This window comes from Rhinolophus ferrumequinum, chromosome 9 (genome assembly GCF_004115265.2).
Source record: "Rhinolophus ferrumequinum isolate MPI-CBG mRhiFer1 chromosome 9, mRhiFer1_v1.p, whole genome shotgun sequence".
NCBI classification, from domain to species: domain Eukaryota; kingdom Metazoa; phylum Chordata; class Mammalia; order Chiroptera; family Rhinolophidae; genus Rhinolophus; species Rhinolophus ferrumequinum.
Window position 1 is genome coordinate 79,799,285 of NC_046292.1, and position 17,186 is coordinate 79,816,470.

General features: G+C 39.2%; 1 protein-coding gene across 1 annotated transcript in view; it reads left to right on the forward strand.

The window, feature by feature from the left end:
- Window positions 1-17,186, forward strand: part of LOC117027115 (uncharacterized) — a 211,344-nt gene that overhangs the window by 153,870 nt on the left and 40,288 nt on the right. The gene's annotated exons all lie outside the window — the stretch shown is intronic.

Consider the following 17,186-nt stretch of genomic DNA (forward strand, 5'->3'; position numbering starts at 1 on the left):
ATTCTCCTAGAGTTCTTGTGGGTATGAGTGACTAAATGCTTCTCTAAGAGGAAGATGTTTTACATATGTAAATATTCATTATTTCTACATATTAGGGTAGAAGAACTCAAACATTTACAGGAAATTAAATCCTATTTTCATTAAAGCTTCCCTGTTCAGAATCCTTAAAGTGGATAGCCCTGACATTTAAATTGGAATTCACTCCTTTCTTTATTCTGTTGACTAAAGCAATACTGGGAAATATGGGAATTATCTGTTTACCAAAGTGACATCCAAGCATGCTAAACCAAACTCCAAAGCCTAGTGGATGAAATATCTGTCTCCTGTGTTAAGGCCATCAAGTTCGGCTCCTGCTGGGATGGTAGTTTTTTCAATTAAATTTCCATTAACTTTTTGCCTCTGTGTCATTAGACGCTAATTCTTATGTGCGGCAAAGATGAAAGAGTAAAGGGAAATATCTGATTCATGTATCATGTTGCTGACAAGTAAAATGTGATGATGACAACTTTTTAATGTAGGAGCTAGGGAAGCCAGAGAGGGGACAGGTCTTTTAGACCTGATACTGACCACAGCAGAGGAGTGGTGGCAGCTGCAGCTCTGGAAGGCAATTTGGAAGATAGTGATCATGCAGCGGAAGAATTCAGTATTCTAAATGCTGGGATGTGAGGAAGAGCTGGGCAGAGAGAACAGGCTTCAGGAAACCTGAAACACTGAGAGGCGAAGTACACAAAAGGCACGTTGGTAAGGAGAAGAGATGGAGGGGGCTCGTCTTTTGGAAGAAGCTGGTACGAAGGGGGAAAGGCAAACCTCTTACACTAAAAAAAGAAAAACAAATGAGAATTTTAGACGTGGCCCATTTGGTAAATCCATGAATTCTTAGATGATCTAAATTTCAAGAAATGATATGTAAAATATCTAGAAGAACAAATAGCTAAGAGGTACAAACAAAAAATAGTTCATGCATTTAAACATAGAAATGGAAAGGGTTCCCAGGGCAGAGATGAAGACAGTGAGAAACTGACAGAGGTTACAACGGTTTTGCAAGAAGTGGAAAGATAAAAAGATAAAAACCAACCAAACAAAAATCAAAACGTATATTTGCTAATTCCTGGTGTGGAGAAATAGTAATAGCTGATGCTCAAGAAGACTTTTAAAGAAGTACCAATATTCTTTCAAGTTTATATGGAAATAAGAGTAAATGGATTTTTGATTTCCATTACATAAATCTTAACCAAATGAGTTTAGATACAGACACAGAACTTAAAAAAAAAATTAGAAGCAAAAGAGATTAAGGACAATTTATTCACTAGGGGATTTTCTGGGTTAACATTTGGGGTGTCTAAAAACTTGATGATCAAAATTTAAAATTAGTACACGTTTTAGTTGAGAATACAAAGTCAAACACAAACGATTATACATACACACATGCACACACATGCATAATCTAATAGGCTATACGTATTTAAATATAAGAAGTAGAATTAACTTTTACATACCCATAATAGTGCCCACTATTTTTTGATTGCTTAGTATTCATGCACTGTTTTGAACATTGTACATCTCAGTTATTCATCACAATTATTCTATTATGGACGTACTCTATTCCCCCACCCCCGTTTTGCAGGTGAGAAAACTAAGGCACAGAAATTCAAGTCCAAGTTCATAGGGTTGGTACACGGTAGATGTAGCTTTGGGAACCAGGCCTTCCAACTCTAGAACTCGTGTTTTTTTACTGTAACTCCATGGAATGGCAGTTAATTAAAAAAAAATAACATCTGGAATAGGTTCAACATTGTTTAACATTTATATTTGAATATAGCTTTGCCTGCTGTTATGAGAATATTTACTTCAAAATAAAATAGTGGAACCCAAATTGAAATAAAATAAAAAGGCTAAGTTGATTCAGGAGGAACTGTTTCTTTTTTTACTATTGGAGAGAAACTATATCACATCTTAGAAGGATGCAAAACATCAGTTTAATATAAAATAGGCTTGTCTCAGCAAAATTGCTGTTTAATTCTTGACTTTAGCTGGTGTCCAACCCTTAGCATTGTGTGTATGCTGTCTGTGGTGTTCTGGAGTCGGCTCATTACTTCCGTCTAGGCATGAACAGTTTGAAGTCACTTCAGGACGCTCATCTGTACAGTTGTGCTTTTGCTTCTCCCATGTAGGTACTGACATCTTATAGAAACCTGGCTTCCCAAGCCATTGTGTTAGTTAGGAATGCATTTGGCCCCAAGTAACAGAAAATGCAGCTCACAGTAGCTTAAACAAATAAGAGTTTGTTTTTCTCATGTAGTGAGAAGTCTGAAGCGAGGCAGCTGCGTGTGTTGGTTTAGCAGCTCAACTTTACCAGAGGTGGAGTCTGCAGTGCTCTTGGCCTTTCCTTTGTGTTTGCGATATGGCAGTTGCAGCTGCAAACATCGCAGGCAGGCAACGTGGGGAACAGGCAGCGCCAGCCACGTCTGCTTCTTTATCAAGACAGCAAATCTTCTATTGTGTCTTCTACTCTCCAGGGACTTAGCTAAGACTGGATCACTACTGGCTGCAAAACATGCTGGGAATGTATTTGGGCTGCAAGGGAGAAGGAAGTTGGATGTTGAGTAGCTAATCTATGGAGTTTGCCCTAACATCTCAATAGACCTTCTAACTCAAGGAATAGCCTAAATTACAGAATTGTGTAACAAATAATCAAATAACTTTCAATCTCATGATATTAAGTCAAAATGTTCTAAATTATATTTTTTCTTTTATAACTCTTTTGTAACACGTACTTTGATCTTTTAAACATTTCCCCCTAAAAGCTTATTTGAAATCTTCATTTTCTTTGTCATGAAGAAATGACTTCTTAAGCAAGGATAATATGTAATTCAGATCCTGTCCAAATGATCTCAAGGTCCAAAATGCTGAGTTTCAAACTAGTGAGATTTTATTATATCCCACTTGTTGTAACAATGTTTACTTCTGCATCTATGCTCCCTTGGATGAGGTTGACGCAGCAGAACTCAAATAAAATTACCGTTTTCAATGACTTTTAAAAGTTAGGATTAACTATTATTATGTTTCATTTTTACTCACTAGCATGCATTCTTGGAAATACAAAATGCATTTAAGACAAAATTTTGCATCCTAATTTCAAATATGAAAATTAACACATATGGGAGTTATGTTTCTACAAAAATTCAATCTGTAAAATAAGAGGGAAAGTTAAAATAAGTTGTGGAAAACAAGCAAATAAAACTTTTTAAGGATAACTAATGATGAAGAGGAAGAGAGAAATGGAGACTACAGTATCCAGCTGTTGATTGTGGGTTTTGTATGGGAGGCAAGTTATGGGTCAAGGGGCTACATATTTATCATCTAAGACAGTTTGAAAGTGAAAGGGACACGATTAATAATTATGCCAGGTTGAGAAGCAGAAATTGGCAGTTTCAGACAAAGCAGGATGGGTAGTCACTTTAATTGGACTTGGGTTTGAATCCAGGCTCAAAAATTATGGAATCATTAACTGTGAGAAACTTTCATCATTTGTATCATGTTTTTCTGAAATGTTTGATTTTGCCCAATTTTTTATTGCATGTGTAATTTGAAAATGTCAGTAAAGATTTTTAAAATATGGACAATATAAGACTGGTACTTTAAAAATATTCAGAAGGTAAACACTATTTTTTTTTTTAAAATCTGTGCTATGATTTCACATAGCAAGCTGCCAGTTGATGGCAGTTTCAGCATTTTATTTTTGTAGCATAAATTTAGTTATTCATTCAATTTGAATAATATTTGTTAAACCCATGTTATCTATCAGATATTATATTACTGCGTCCCTTAATCCTTATAATGGCCCTCTGAAGTAAATACTTTTAGTCAATTAAAAAAAACACCTCTGTGAGGGTAAGTGACGTGCCCCATTTCACGTGGCTAGTAAGCCGTAGAGCTTAGATTCAAATGCAAGTCCAGTGCTTTTCCCCTTATTACATGGCTATTTTGAGTATTAATTAACACAGGTTATCTTTACAATTTTAAATATGTGCTGCACTCTCAAGTGTGCTTTTGATTACCTTTCAGGGCCAAATAATTTCCATAAGAATGCACCTCTAATTTTATAATGGTAACAGTAGGAAAATAAAAGAGGCTGTATTGGGATTTTACCTTAACTCCAACTCCATGGGAGAGAGATCGAATTATAAGCCTAGGATTTGAAGACAGAAAAAAAAAAGCGAGCAGTGCCAAAGGGCCACTGTTATCAATTTAAGATAATTGAATGTTATCACCTGTATATCTCAGAAGATGTCTGAGAACCCTGACCTTTGCCACAATACAGTTCATTGTAAAGTATATGAGATATAAGACAAGAAACATTCCATACTTACCAGAGAAGTTTAGTTCATCGCTCAAGTCCCAGAGCTCTTGTTATAAATGACCTAACTTATAAAGAAAGCACAATATGAAATTTAAGGATAAAGATCTTATGTCTTTTTTCCACAGTTATATATACAATTTAAAAAAATTCCAGGTCAGTCTATTCAGTACAACATAAAGATTCTAGAAAGAAAAGCAGCTGTTTAACCATGTACAACATTGCGCAACTTTTCAGTACAGGAGGCACAGATGAATTATGCTGATAGGCTGTGAAGTGGCAACGTTATTTGTGCCTTTTCTTTTAGCCATCAGTCTTGAGTTCTCCATTACCCACTCCTTTCAAAGGATTCTACTGAAAAATGCAAAATAGCTCAATCCATTCATTTTCCTTAAGTTCCTTTAAAATAAAACACCAGAGCTGTAATTTGCTAATCATATTTCATCATTCATGACAATCACAGCATAGAGTTATGGTTGGTGAAATCGCTGAGCGTCTGTATGGCCGGTATTGTACGAAGGCCCATTTGGCAATGGAAAAATGCATTGATCAAGAGCAATTCAGAGCATCCCAGATTCCATACAGAAATGTAGGTCCTAGTAGAGATTTATTTTTATCCTATAGAAGCTCTCAATTTTCTATGACAACAATGACGACTATTGACCTAGATGTTCCAAACAGTGAATTAATCCATCCAGTTGGGTGAAGGCCATGGGAATTGGCTAAAAAGAAACTCTTTTATATGAGTCGGTATGGTGGCTCCACTTCCAACGGAAAATGTCTCTGTTGGTGACTTAGCAGGGGTCCTGCTGACCAGCCTGGTTGCCGAGCAGTCTAGACCACGTGACTCTTGATACATGACGGAGCTATCCTGTTGCTGCTGTAGGTGAGCATTGCCAAGTGAGTATTCACTTATTGAGAAGAATAAGTAATATTTATGCACTAAACCATTTTGCTGAATGTTTCAAAAACAGATAATATATTTCATTTAATCTCCCAACAACATTAAGAAGTGGGTATGATTATTTCAATGTTACTAAGGCGGAAGCTGAGGCTCAGAGAGGTTGAAATCACTTGCTAAAGTAATACAACTAATAAATAGCTGAACTAACTTTGATTTCAGGCCACTGGTCTTCAAGTTCATTGTTGCCTTCTTTAGATTACACTGCTTCTTGCAAATACAGAAGAAAATCGTATGAAAGGATGGTAGGCTCAAAAGCAGTCAGAAGATATAAACCAAAATTTAATTAGCAGGCATGAAGAAGTAAGTACAGGGTCAATGACCCGTGGATCAACAAATAGTCTGTTTCTTTCCAGAATTCCCATAAGACATGTGAGCTCTTGGTGGTAGCTTGTCCAAAACTTCTCTTCTAGGGGTTCATCTTTGAACCTTAACTGTCTACCAGCTCCCTGGCATACCAAACCCCTGTGTCCCCATTGTAGTGTGGGAGACTCATTTTTCAGCTAGAGATGTTTACAGAGCACATATTTCACATCTTAAGCACGTTATGTAGGTAACTGTAAGGCTGGCTGGCTCGGAGTCTCCATTTGAGATCTTATTTAGTTCATCCTTCTTCTTCCTCCAGTGGCTATTTTCATGTAGTAGTAGAAACGGTGGAAGTAATGAATGGAAACATGAGCGTCTCCTGACAGAGAAATCCTTTATGTAACGTCTCTGGTATGACATCAAATTCTCTCCCACACACCTAAGTTTGTGTCTCATCTCTGTCCCTTGCTAGCTGAGTAGCTTGACCAGCCCACTTTATCTCTCTAAGCTTTGCTGAAAAGTAGCCAGCCTTATAGGTGTCATGCGCGAAGAATTGGACTGGGGTAGATGAGAATAGTCTAGAAGCTATAAAGCACTCTATAAATGTAAGATTGTCTGCCTCCTCCTTCTTATGGGGTTAGTTGCCTTGCAGATACTCATTCTCCACTGAATTGCCTAAAATAAATAAAGATGAAGTAACATTAGGATCTGAAACTATTTGGGGGATTTTAATTCCTCTGATAGTGAAAATTCTTGCCCTGGCAGAGTAGGGGCTCTCTCTTCTTTGTTCCCACAATAACTTATATCTCCCTTCCTTGTAGAACTTACCCCATTGAATTGTGGATGTCTGTTTGTATGTCTGTTTTCCTTCCTCAAGAAAAAGGAGCCCATCTTAGTCATCATTTTATCCACAGTGCTTAACGTTGAACCTGGCACACTCAAATGTTTAATAATATGAGTAATATTTACTGAGCATTTACTCTATACCACTGTGTTAAACACCTTAGATATGTTGATTTGTTTAATCCTCACGATTATAAAATTATCTTCATTTTATCGATGAGAGCTAGATGAGATTCAGAAGTATTAAGTAACCTGTCTAAAGTCACATAACTCAGAAATGGTGGATGTGGGCTGTCTGGGATATGAACCAGGTCTTCTAGCTCGAGACTGCTCTTAACCACTATACTTTCCTGCCTTTAAGACATTAATATTTAGCGTCAAAAGTTTAGACAATGAAGGACAATAGAGCTAAGAGAAAAAGTATTATTAGGTTGGTGCAAAAGTAATTGCGGTTTTTGCATTATTTTTAACCTTTTAAACAGCAATTACTTTTGCACCAACTTAATATTTTCTTTGTTATTTTATATATAAACATAATTCCACCACCTAGAGCTAACTACACCTAGCATTTTTCTTTATTCTATGCGTGTATTTTGCATAGTTGAGTTTATATTGCAAATGAATTTATAGCCTTTTTAAAAAACTTTTATCATATTATAATCATTTTTAATGATAAAAATATTCTTGCATATATGGGTGCATTATTTAGCCAAATATTCTCCCATAATTAGGCACTGAACTTTTCCTTCCTGTTTTAGGTGATTCTTTGATTAATAGTTTTGTGCATAAATCTTTTGTATGGATAATATTTTTGTGTGGTTCACAGAAGAGGGTATTTTTGAGATGTTTGATACACAATGCCAAATTGCTTGGATAAAGAGGGTACCAATTTACACCCTGACCAGTAGAATCTGAGCAGGCTTTAGACGTTGGAGAGATGGTTTTGAAGGAGGGAGTACAGAGAAAGGAGGGTTCTGAGAAAGGAGGAGATAGCTGCAGGAAGCGGTGAGTTGCCTACATCCAATTGTCAAGCAGCGCTGGACTTTAACATGTCTCCTCTTCACCTACTTAGAAGAAATGTAGTGAAACAAGAGCTGCCCAAAGAGAAAATGGCAGTCTACAGTCTTAGGCTGTCCCTCCATTGTCTAAAGGTCTGAACTGCTCCGTTCTTTCTAAGTGTGGCAAGTCATTAGGCCTCAGCTCGTCAGAAGGATGATGATACCATCTTAAATTTGACGAAAGAATAACAAAATACATTTCAAAGGCAAAGCAACTCCTTCCGAATGTAGTTTTCAGACTGATGTATGTGTGTACGTGTATGTGTGCATGCACATGTGTGTGGACATACCTGTGTGTAAGTGAGATGGTGGTAGAGGGGGTGGGGGTGTCAGTTTGAGAACAGTTGCCAGTAAGAGAAATCAACTAATCAAAGGATTGACTTTGCCATTTTTGTGGGTTTTCTGAGTGTATTTTGTTAGGTTTGGCAAACTACAGTGAATTTAGAGTACCATGCTGAGGTCTTTTCATTAATACCTGGGAGGCTGTCTCTAGCTTATGAAACTTCAGTAGATGGATTAGAAATATATAATTCACCAAGTGTCTAACTTCATGTCTTGTAAAATCCCAGTTTTAATTATCCAAGGAAAGCATTTACGTTTCTCTGCCTTTATCTTGTGCTTTGAATGTGTTTCTTGGCTTTCTCCATCTTTTTTCTCCCTCCTTTTTCTCTTTTAACTCTCTAGCAATTATGTCTTGACTGCAGGGCATTCATATTTCCATTCACGGCCTCCATTTTTATTGTCTGTCTTCACAATAACTATATTCACCTGTTTATATCTCTTGAGTTTTTTGTTTTGTTGTTGTTGTTGTTTATCCCAAAGACCAAGTGTGCTTCGCTTACCTTGGTTAGCAAGAGGAAAATGACCTCTATCAGTTTCAAAGCCGCAGACTTGGCCACAGTGGGAACACCAGCCATAGAAGCTACAGATTACTTGCAGTAAAAAAAAATTACATACTTTGACAAAAAGAATAGGAATCCACTGGCGAGAATTGCTAGTATTTTCCTTGGGCAAGTGAGAACTTTCCTTTTGGCAAGGAGCATTGTAACTAACACTTCAGAAGCAGATAAACCTAAATCAGAGGGCTGGCTCCACTTAATAGCTTATGAACTTGGCAATGTTGTCTGAATGTCAGTTGCTTCATCTGTGAAATGGATATAATAACAGTTACCCCATAGGGTGGCTGGAAGGATTAAATGAGATAAATCATGTAGACCTGTGTGCTCCATAAATGTTGACTGCAATTATTTTAATCACTATTCTTATCGTCATTACTTGTTTGACTCATAAAATTTCCCACTTGCTGTATCCTATAGAAAGGACTCTTTTTTTCTTTCTAAATGTAGCCTCTATTTTTCTGATAATCTTAATGGGTGAAACGGAGGGAATATTCTTTCCCAGTGGCCAGTTAATATTGTGATAAGAATTGCACTTTTGGTATATTTCTCCCCCTTTTGCAATTGTTTGGGTAACTGCTGTCTGTTTCCATGGATCACCCAGTTGTGTTTGATTATAGGATTAACTGATCCATAAATGGATAGGGAAGAACATGAGGATACCAAAGAAAATATTTATGAAGAAGAAAGTATCTCAGACACAAATACGTATCTAGCTTGTAATCGAATCTTTCAAACCAATGCTTTGCACTACTACCTGGATACATGGCTGAGAACTTGCTGATACACTTTCCCTCCCACATACTCTCTCCTATGGTGCCTACTATAAATACAGTAAAGTATTAATAATAAAAAAGGCCTTCCTGAAGTTGCAGCATGTTATGACAAGTTGGAGGGCATTAACAGCAATTCTGTGAAATGTAATTCGAGGCATATATTTTCAAAAAAGCCTGTCCCAAATCTATGGCATGCTTGATTCAAATCGGCTGCTGTGGTCTAACATGTCTCCTTGAATTTTTTCTTTCATTGCTCGAGTTCACTTGCACAATTTTTTTCCTTTCCTTTCCTCCCATGATCAATTTCCCACTTACACAAAGCATCAAATATTTCAAAGGCTGGTTTTTCAATACTTATCAAAGCTTTCCATCTTTCTATTCTGTAATTTTAGGGGGTGGGGTAAAAAACAAGAAGACTTTAAAGTCAGAAAGTAATTTGTGTGTGTGTGTGTGTGTGTGTGTGTGTGTGTGTGTGTGTGTTGTCCTTTAGAATCAAGATCTTTGGTCTTAGTTCTTCTGGGTCTTACACTATTTTAATAGATTGTTAACCCACCCTCTTGGGCTTTCTCCTCATGTAATGAATCGAGTAGAAGACAATAAATCCAATTGGTTAGAACCCAGGGCCCCAGTTAGGTGTCGGTTTTCCATGTGGGCATCTGGCCTTGCTGGCTTCTACCATCACAACCTAGAGAAATGCTGGTCAGGGGCAGAAGGGGAGAGTGAGAGTGGGTCCCATAAGTCATCCTCCCCACCAGCCTCCAAGGACAACTGAAAGTGCTTGTCCTTCGGTAGTTGTGAAACAAGTTTAATCTGCAGCTTTTCAGTGGGATGGGATGGGAATAATTGTAATTTTTATAAATTTTTCTGCTGCTATCTTTTGAATACTTGGTATTGGGGGTGGTGGTGGGTGGGTGGATAGGGGGCACAGTTCATCTTGTGGGTGAGAAACTCTTGGAAAATGACTTATTGGGACAGTTTATGTGAAAAGAGAAGACATTTCAGACTCAATACTCAGTGTCATCTGGTAGGAGAGGTTAAAATGCTCTGCATGAAGAAAAAACAGATTTTGAGGAATTAATGCTGTTCCTTATTATAGGTAGGAGATTTGAAAAGAAAGAGAGTGCTGAAAATAGTAATATTATGTAACCTTCATTGAATGATTACTATGTCTCAGGGACTGTTCTAAGAACTTCCTGTGTGTTGACTCACTGAATGCTCACAACAGTGATAGGTGGTGTGTGTGTGTGTGTGTGTGTGTGTGTGTGTGTGTGTGTGTATTTATGGAAGTGAAATTCATATAACATAAAATTAAACATTTTAAAGTGAATAATTCAATGACATTCAATCAGTTGCTTCTCTACTTATGGTGGGGTTATGCCCCAATAAACCCATCGTAAGTTGAAAATTCCTTTAGTTCACCTAACCTACTGAACATCACAGCTTAGCCCAGCCTACATTATATGTACTCAGAACATTTACGTCCGCTGACAGTTGGGCAGAATCGATCATCTAACACAATGACTACGCTGTAGAGTATCAGTTGTTGACCCTCCTGATCATGTGATCGACCGGAAGCATCGTAAGAAGGCATCATATTGCTTGTGTCTAGCCCGGGGAAAAAATCAACATTCAAAATTCAAAGTCGGTTTCTACTAAATGAGTATCACTTTCTCACAAGCATAAGGTTGAAAAATCATAAGTGGAAACATCATAAGTCAGGGACCTTCTGTACATTCACAGTGTTGTGCGACCACTGCTTCTATCTAGTTCTATAGCTTTCATCACCTTGAAAGGAAACCGTGTATCTATTGTATTAGTTTTCTAAGGCTGCTATAACAAAGTATCACAAACTGGGTGGCTTACAGCAATAGAAATTTATCGTGTCTTAGTTCTGCAGGCTAGCCCTGGGAAATCAGTGTCTGTATGGCTCTGCTCCTTTTGAGACCCTGAGTAGAATCCCTTCTTGCCTCTTCCAGCTTCTAGTATCATCAATAATCCTTGATGATTCTTGGCTTCCAGCTGTATCATTCCAATCTCTGCTTTCATCTTCAAATGGTGTTCTTCCTTGTGTCTTCACACTGTATTTCCTCTACCTATCTCTGTGCCCCAAATTTCCCCTTTTTATAAGGGCATATGAGATATTGGGTTAGGGGTACAATGATCACTTCATTTTAACTGGATTACCTTTGGAAAAACCGTATTGCCAAAGGAGGTCACATTTTGAGGTACTTGAGATTAAGACTTCATTATATGTCTCTTTGGGGGAACACAACCTGTGGTACCCATGAAGCAGTTACTCCTCATTCCTCGCTCCCCTAATCTCTGGCAACCACCAATCTGCTTTCTGTTTCTATGGATTAACTCACTCTGGACGTTTCATGTAAATGAAATCATACGCTAGGTGGCCATTTGTGTCTGGCTTCTTTCACATAGCATAATGCTTTTGAAGTTCACCCATGTTGTATCATGTGTCAGTACTTATTTCCTTTTAGGGATGACTAATAATATTCTTGTTTTTCACATGAAGAAATGAGGCATATTAAGGTTAAATAATGCATCCAGGATCATAGGAGCAGGAGATATTGGAGATGGGAATTGAACCTAGAAAACTGCTTGAAAAGCCTGTATGTCCTCAAGAAGTGTTGTCCCTAAGGAACACAGAGAGAAATGAGCACTAGAAAGAGAGTGGGCGAGGAAGATGGTGGGTGTGACACGCCCAAGGGTCTCTTAAGAATTGTGCCTTGTATCCAATTTTATGTTTCCTATTCCGTGCTCTGCAGCCACCGTCTCTATCTTCCCCAAACCTTCGGCAAACCCTCCTCACTTTACTGTTTTGTATTAAGTATGCTTTGAGGAAATAATGAAGGGCAGCATCCAGCGTAGAGATAAGAATTTGGAGTAAAAGATGACCTGAAAAATGTGAGCCCTGGCATTTTGCAAATTCAAAGATTATCTAACTAAGCTTTTTTATTGACGAATTAATGGAAAGTAGGATCCCAGGGGCCTGTGGGATTTGGGGACAGGTCTACATAGCTTTGTGTGATCAGCTCAATGCCTCCCAGAAGCTCTGAGGCATCAAAAATCATCCCGTTGCCCTCAGCACACAAATACATCACACCCGCTTAACCCCACTTTGGATGAGTGGATACCAAAGTGGTGTATGCCACAAGAGAAGGTGTAAGAATTGCTTCTTTGCTAGGTCAATTCCAGAACAGTCCAAAAACTTGAAAAATTGTAAGAACCAACTTGCCAAGCCAGAGAAATGTGGTTCTCCACAAGCAAATCAAGACTGGATTTTGAGGACTTGCATGGATGGACTCCTTTCAAGAATTAAGGAAGTATACTCATTTCCTAGGGCTGCTTCAAACAACAGAAATTTATTCTCACACAGTTCTGGAGGCTAGACAAGGTGTGTCAGCAAGATTGATTCCTTCTGGAGGGCTCTGAAGGAAAGCCTGTTTCCTTTGCATATGAATGTCCAGGGACAATCTAAGTACTCAATGATGGGAGAAGTATTCAACTTCTGCTTCCCCTGCTGGCAACTTGGGCTACAATCCTCCACTTGTGTGAGATCCTGGAGACACCAAGACATAGTGCCATTGCAGTCAGAAAGAAAAATGAAGTGCGTTGGGCATGGTTGATGTGAAATGTGTGCTGGAAACAAAGTTGGAGCAGTCAGTCCTCCATGGAGTGTAGACAGAATAGTCTGAATGCTCTCGCAGTTGTTACCTCAGTGGCTTGTCTTCTACTGCATAAATTTGTAATCTATGTTTTTACCTTGTTATGTGATTGAAGGGAGCCAAACATTTGTCACCCTAAAGCTACATTTTGGAATACTGAATTTAAGCTGGTCATTAGGAAACAGACAATTCAGAAAGAACCTTTGACCCTTCCCCCTTTCCTGCCTAAGAGATTCAGATGGAAAAGCCTGCTTCTGGAAGGAAACCTTAGCGTAATCACCTTAGCGTAAGGCAGAAAGGCTTTAACCCCAGCTAGAAGAACTTAGGAGGTGAGGGAAAAGTATTATTTTTTTAGCCCCACATGGTGATACTATTTTTCTTTCTTTTTCCTTTTTGTATTGATCTAAAAAAAGTGAATGCTTAGTGAAAAATTAAGTCATGAATATCTTTTGCTCAAGAACGTTGATGATGAATTTGAAACTTGCACAAACGCTTGTTAACATTTGCCATGTACCCTGGGGGTTGTTGTAATATCACCAACCACAGGTAAACCCAGAAAACAACGTTTTATAAAAAAAAGCATGACCATCTATTTAAAAAATTAGGTATTTTAAGACCATTATGCCTGGTGATGACAATTTCACACATGCAGTGTGTATGTGTGTGTGTGTTCTGTATTGCCCTGGGAAGTATGATTTTTCAGTTAGGTAAGAGGATTAGTCTTCCAAGTCAATTTTTTTAAAATAATTTTTTAATTTTTCAGTTACAGTTAACATACAAAATTATATTAATTTCAGGTGTACAACATAGTGATTGGACATTTATATAACTTATGAGGTGATCACCCCAATAAATTTACTACCCATCTGACACCATACATAGTTATTACAATATTATGGACTATATTCCTTATGCTAAACTTTACATCCCCATGACTATTTTTTAACTACCAATTTGTACTTCCCTTCACCATTCTCACCCAACCCCCAACCCCCACTCCCATCTGGCATCCCTTCAAAAATTCTCTGTATTTATGAGTTTATTTCTGTTTTGTTTGTTTGTTTATGTTGTTCGTTAGATTCCAGATATAAGTGAAATCATATGGCATTTGTCTTTCTCTGTCTGACTTACACCACTAAGCATAATACCCTCTAAGTCCATCTATGTTGCAGATGGAAAGATTTCATTCTTTTTTACGACTAAGATTCCATTGTATATATGTACCACCTCTTCTTTATCCATTCATCCCTTAATGGACACCCAGGTTGATTCCATATCTTGGCTACTGTAAATAATGCTACAATGAACATATGGATGCACATGTCCCTTGGAAGTAGTGTTTTGGGTTTATTCAGATAAATAACTAGAAGTGGGATTATTGGGTCCTTCTTTGTCTCTTGGTATAGCCTTTGTTTTAATCTATTTTGTCTGGTATAAATACTGCTACCTCAGCTTTTTTTTTTTTTTTTTTTCATTTCCATTTTTATAAAATATCTTCTTCCACAACTTTACTTTCAGTCTCTGAGCGTATTTCAATCTGAAGTGAGTCCTTTGTACGCAGCATATGTAAGGGTTTTGTTTTCTTATCCATTCAATCACCCTATATCTTTTGATTGGAGCATTTAATCTATTTACATTTAAAGTAATTGTCAATAGATATGTAGTTATTGCCATTTTGTTATTCATATTTCTTCTTCTTCTTCTTCCCCTCCTCCTCCTCATCCCCCTCCTTCTTCCTCTTCCTCTTCTTCTTCTTCTTCTCCTCAAAGAAGTTTCTTTAACTATTCTTGTAATACTGATTTGGAGGTGATGAACTCCTTTAACCTTTTTTTGTCTGAGAAGTTCCTTATCTGTCTTTCAATTCTAAATGATAGCTTTTCTGGGTAGAGTAATCTGGGTTGTAGGTCCTTGCTTTACATCACTTTGAATATTTTGTGCAATATCTCTTCTGGCCTGCAATGTTTCTGTTAAGAAGTCAGCTGACAGTCTTATGGGAGCTCCCTTGTAGGTAACTATCTTGTTTCTCTCTTGCTGCTTTTTTTTTTTTTTTTTTTTAAAGCTTTTATTGGGGAAGGGGAACAGGACTCTTATTGGGGAACAGTATGTACTTCCAGGCCTTTTTTCCAAGTCAAGTTGTTGTCCTTTCAATCTTAGTTGTGGAGGGTGCCGTTCAGCTTCAAGTTGTTGTCCTTTCAGTCTTAGTTGTGGAGGGCCCAGCTCAGCTCCAGGTCCAGTTGCCGTTTTCTAGTTGCAGAGGGCACAGCCCACCATCCCTTGCAGGAGTCGAACTGGCAACCTTGTGGTTGAGAGGACGCATTCCAACCAACTGAGCCATCCAGGAGCTCAGCGGCAGCTCAGCTCAAGGTGCCGTGTTCAATTTTAGTTGCAAGGGGCACTGCCCACCATCCCTTGGGGGAGTTGAGGAATCGAACTGGCAACCTTGTGGTTGAGAGCCCACTGGCCCATTTGGGAATCGAACTAGCAGCCTTCGGAGTTAGGAACATGGAGCTCTAACCGCCTGAGCCACCGGGCTGGCCCCTTCTCTTTCTGCTTTTAAGATTCTCTCATTGTATTTAAGCTTTGGCATTTTAATTATGATGTATCATGGTGTGTGCCTCTTTGGGTTCATCTTGTTTGGGATTCTCTGTGCTTCCTGGGCTTGTATGTCTGTTTCCTTCACCAGGTTAGGGAAGTTTCACATCATTATTTCTTCCATTAGGTTTTCAATTCCTTGCTCTTTCTCTTCTCCTTCTGGTAACCCTATCACGTGAATTTTGGTATGCTTGGTGTTGTCTCAGAGGCCCCATAAACTATCCTCATTTTATTGGATTCCATTTTCCTTTTTGCTGTTCTGATTGGGTGTTTTCTGCTACCTTATCTTCTAAATCACTGATTCGATCCTCTGCTTCATCTATGTCTCCCAGTCTTAGTAGAATGGTCTTATGTAGTAGGTGTCCTGTGTGACCCAGTAGCGCGGTCTCCCTAGTCACCAGAGCTGGGGGCTCCAGGTGTGTCCCTTGTGTGGATTGTGTGTGCCCTCCTTTTGTAGTTGAGCCTTGGTTGCTGTTTCCATGTCAATGGGAGGGATTGACCCTTGGCCTGATTGGTTGCAAAAACTGGTCATGACTTCAGTGAAGGAGCTGTTGTGCAGGGGCTGACACAGGATTCTAAAGCAGGATTTACTTTAGCATAGCTCTGATGCCTGCCCAATCTGTTTTTTGGGTGTGTCATCCACAGAGGCTGCTGGGTGGTGCTCCAGCTTGGTCTGAAGCCAGCCATTGGGTGTTCTGGCTCGGGGGCCTTCTGGGAGGGGCTGTGCTGCAGGCTGAGTTCAGCTGCAGCCTGTGCCCTTCCCAGGGCTCCCTTGAATGAGCCACAAAGCAATCCGCAGATAGCCACCAACTGCACTGGATTTGAACATGCCTGTGAGAGGCGAAACTGCGAACTGAGGCCACCTGCTGCTAGTGCCTGGCTTGGGGCTGCATAGCCAGAGGAATGGTACATGCCGAAGCTAGATGTTGCTTGTTTGGTGTTTGTAAACCTTTGATAGATTTTAGTAGAGCCTGAGATATGAGCCAAGACAGGCTGTTTGTATGGAAAAGCCACTGGAAGCAGTTTGGCTGGGCCTCCAAGTTGGGTGAATTGGGGTCTCACAGAATCACTAGGGCAGGGTGAACAGTATTAGTCAGGTTGATGGAGACTCAGTGAGGACCTGCCTAAATCTGCATGTTGCGAGTGGGGAGGGCTTAATAAAGGAACAATGGCTTCTGCCAGCACTTCTGTCCGTGAGAAAGCTGCCCCTCTAGCTCTTGCCCAGAAGCCAGACAATTCAGTTCCTCCCTGTTGTCCCTGGAGCCTTTTAAGCTGCTGCCCCAGCACTGGAGCTCAGAGCAAGTGAGTCCATCAGTGAGTAAGTCTGTGTGCAAACCCTTTAAGAGGAATGTGGTACTCTGGCCATCCTCTATCTCACTCAGCCACAATCACTGCTGGTTTTCACAGCCCGAAGTTGTGGGGACTTCAATTCCTGGCACTGGAACCCTGGGCTGGAGAGCCTGGTGTGGAGTTGGGACCCCTCGTCAGGGGAATCAGGGGGGACCTCTGCAGCCAACATACCCTTCCCAATTTTTAACTGCCACATGTGGGTGTGGGCCCAGCTCATTCTGCATCTCCACCCTCCTACCAGTCTCGATGTGCCTTCTTCTGTATATCCTTAGTTGTGATACTTCTGTTCAGCTAGACTTTAGGCAATTCTCAATGATAATTTGTAGTTTTGCTATAATTTTGATATGGTCATGACAGGAGGCCAGTA